Here is a 3,638-nt window from a genome sequence, read left to right on the forward strand (position 1 = left end):
TTGTTTTGGGAGAATCAAAAAACCTGAGGTCATTTCCCCTGGTTTATAAGACACTTACCTTGAAAACTGCTGTAACTCATGTCCTATACTGCTAAGCAGAGGGTACACCAAGGTCACTGCTGCCATCTCGGGGGACAGGGACAACGGGGGCCTCCGTGAACCCATCAGGACGTGTGTGGGGCTGGGCAGAAGCCAGCGCGCCCGTCCTCCTGCCGGGGGCTCAGGGTTGTTGGGGAACGTGGGACGTGACCCTAGAGGGCTGACACCCTCCCACTTGTCCATGCGGCCTCACTGGCAGCCCACCTTCTGTGTCATAGTTTAATTTGAGACCAAATGTGCATTTCTTGGAAACTGCTTTTCTGCTTTAAGGCAGGGAACGCTCAGGGCAGCTGAAAAGGAGGACGTCAGTGGCCGGGAGAGCCTGACCCTGCTCTCCAGGGCTGACCTGCAGCAATGCTGTGAAGGGCCCAGGCTGGTCTTTGACCTCCTGAATCATACTTTAATATCTTGTGTTTATTGGGAGCTCATTATACACCAGGTTTTGCACAGAGCGTTGTACATGTGCGCACTAATTTAATCTCCATAACAACGCTGTGAGACAGGTGAGGACTTACAGTTCATAGAAGGTAACTTCCCTGAAGAAGCTGTAAGGGCTGAAGCTGGGCCTTGAACCAGGCACTCTGGTGTTCTTACTCTCTTATCCCCCTTCCTTTGTCGAAACCTAATTTCAGAAGAGGCCTTAGGGCAGGGGTCCCCAACCCCCGGTCCGCTGACCAGCACTGCTGCACAGCCTGTTAGGAACTGGGCCTCACAGCATGTGAGCGGCAGGCGAGTGAGCGGAACTTCATCTGCAGCCCCCCATCGCTGCTCCCCATTGCTCGCCATTGCTCGCCTTACCACCTGAAACATCGCTCGCCTTACCTCCTGAAACATCCTCCCCCTCCCCCTGCCCCTGCCCGTGGAAAAATTAGTTTCCACGAAACTGGTCCCTGGTGTCAAAAAAGTTGGGGACCACTGCCTTAGAGGACTTCCCTGGTGGCACAGTGGTTAAGAATCCGACTGCCAATGCAGGGGACACGGGTTCGAGCCCTGGTCCGGGAAGATCCCACATGCCAAGGAGCAACTAAGCCCATGTGCCACAACTGCTGAGCCTGTGCTCTAGAGCCCGCGAGCCACAACTACTGAAGCCTGTGCACCTAGAGCCCGTGCTCCGCAACAAGAGAAGCCACCGCAATGAGAAGCCTGTGCACTGCAGCGATGAGCAGCCCCCGCTCATCGCAACCAGAGAAAGCCCGCGCATAGCAACGAAGACCCAATGCAGCCACAAAAGAAAAGACCTTGGAGACATATTGAGGCAAGTATGGTGTAGGGTTAGGACCGTGGGGATGGTCTGGCTTGAGCTTGTGTCCTGGCTCCACACTTTCCCTGTGTGACCCGACGGATGGCCTAACTCTCCAGCCTTCAGGGTCTGCATCTGTGAGATGCTGCCGACAGCCACACAGACTCACGATGGTCCTAAGTGTGAAGTGAGAGGATACATACAGGCCCCCGGCACGTGGTGTGCTGTCCGTGAACGTGAGCTGTGATCGGTCTCCACTAGGAGCTGTGTGTGCATTCTCCACGACTGGGATATCCGCGTTTTACCAATCAACAGTACTTCAGCCAAAAGAAATGAATCTAACCGTCGAATTTTTAAGAATCTGCAGTCAATTAATTTTAATTAAGTAATATGCAAATACCTACTCGCTTGCCAGGGGCTCAAATAATACAGATAGTCAAGTTGCCTTTAATCACCCACACGGTAGAACTGGACTCATTGTCAGATCTGTTAAAGAGCAGAGGGGTCCTTTCCTGGCATCGGGAGGTGACCAGGCGGGCAACCGTCTCGGGGGCCAGCTCTGCTCGGACCTTGTAGTTCAAGGATCCTGCTCTCACTTGTGTTAAAAGCACGGCTGGGATGGAGGTGCCCGGTGGGCAGAGATGCAGCAGATCTGGGGAGGTGGGTGCCAGCCCTGCTCTGCCTCTACGTGGCTGTGTGAACGTGGCCCTCGCTTCCTGACTGTAAACTAAGGGTTTGACGCTAGAGAATGGTCAGGCCCTTGTTCACGGGTCACTCCTCTCGATCCCCTCACGTGACAGATGTGGAAACGATGATACACATCCACCTAAGCGAGCTGCCGAAGGTCACGTACTTAGTAAGTGGCGGAGCTAAGACCCAAAAGACCCCACCCCTCGTCCTCGGGGCCTGGATAGCCATAGCACACCAGCTGTGAAGGCGTCTCTTTGCTCTTTCATCCAATGTCTCGTAACTGGGAGCCGTTCTAAGCTCTCCCATTCTCTGGCTCCACTGCTGTAAACTTTTCCCTCTCAGGGGCGTTGTCCCAGGCATGAGTGAGGGTATAACTAGATGGAGGGGTCTCTTTACGCCCTGCCTTGGAGGTTCCCAGTGTGATGGGACGCAGGGCAGGAGAGAACCCACAGCTGACAGCTGTCCTGGCCGCAAGTGCCCGAGAGGGTGGCCCTCCCCACCCGCGGCTGCCTGGGCCTCTAGTCAAAGCCACCAGCCACTGGGAGTGGGGACAGAGCCACCCTTTCTGTCTCCTTCCCTCTCCAGGTCACTGTCTCCATTTTTACCTTCTCTCAAGACTCTGCCCTCGGTCTTGCCCAGGAGGAAATTCAGGGTGATTTGGGGCATGTCTCCACCCTGCAGGGATGGAAGTTACTTCAGAGCCTCCCAGTGACTTGGGGTAACAGAGTTATGATTGCAGAATTCGGATTCTCTCGCTGCCACACGCTCCTGGCCTGAATCCCCCCCCAAGCTGGTGGCAGCAGGGCCTGCTCTCACTCAACGCTTGTTATTGTTTTCATACTGCGGTGATCGCCTGCCCTCCGGCAGCTTCATTTGAAGCCTCTCATTGGCCAATTTAGATGCACACTTCCTCTGTCCAACCTAGAGGACAAACTCACATCCACACCAAGAATGATCACCCAGGGCAGATTTTCAGAAGACGAGCCCGATGTCTGAACCGCCCTGAGCACTGCGGTTCTGTGCCATCCCTTGGGCTCCGTCACCAAAGACACCAAGAGAAACACACAGCTCCCAGGGCAAAGTCAGAGAGGCGACTTCAGGAGAAGTCTGAGGAGAGAACAGGGGAATGGCCCACCGTGATTCAGCGACCAGACAACAAGCGCTTCAGGGCTCAGTAGAGTCGAATGGTTTCTAATCTCAGCTCGGCTGTTTACCGGGTATGCGGCCTCCCCAGAGTCACTTCAATGTTTCCTCATCTGCAAGAGGAGAGGGTTGGGGTCAAGGGCCCTTTCTGGAGCGTGCCTTAGCCCAGCATCTCTTCTCCGCACAGGCTAGGACCCGGGGTCCAGGGAGGGGGGTCTTTGCTCCCAGGGAATGTGTGATCTTGTTGGGGAGAGTGCTTCCTGGACTTACCGTGCTGATGAGCTCACTGTGTGGGCTTTTGTGCTGAATCACAGGGCCTGTTTCAGCCACAGGGCTTTAGGAAGGGCGAGTGCAGAGGTCTGGAAAGCTTCAAGGAAGTGCGAAAACACGGGAAGGGCCCTGAAGGATGGTTAGAATGTAAGGAGGGGAGAGGAGGGAGAGCGCTTCCCGGTGAGAGGAGCGAAGA

This window comes from Orcinus orca, chromosome 10 (genome assembly GCF_937001465.1).
Source record: "Orcinus orca chromosome 10, mOrcOrc1.1, whole genome shotgun sequence".
NCBI classification, from domain to species: Eukaryota; Metazoa; Chordata; class Mammalia; order Artiodactyla; family Delphinidae; genus Orcinus; species Orcinus orca.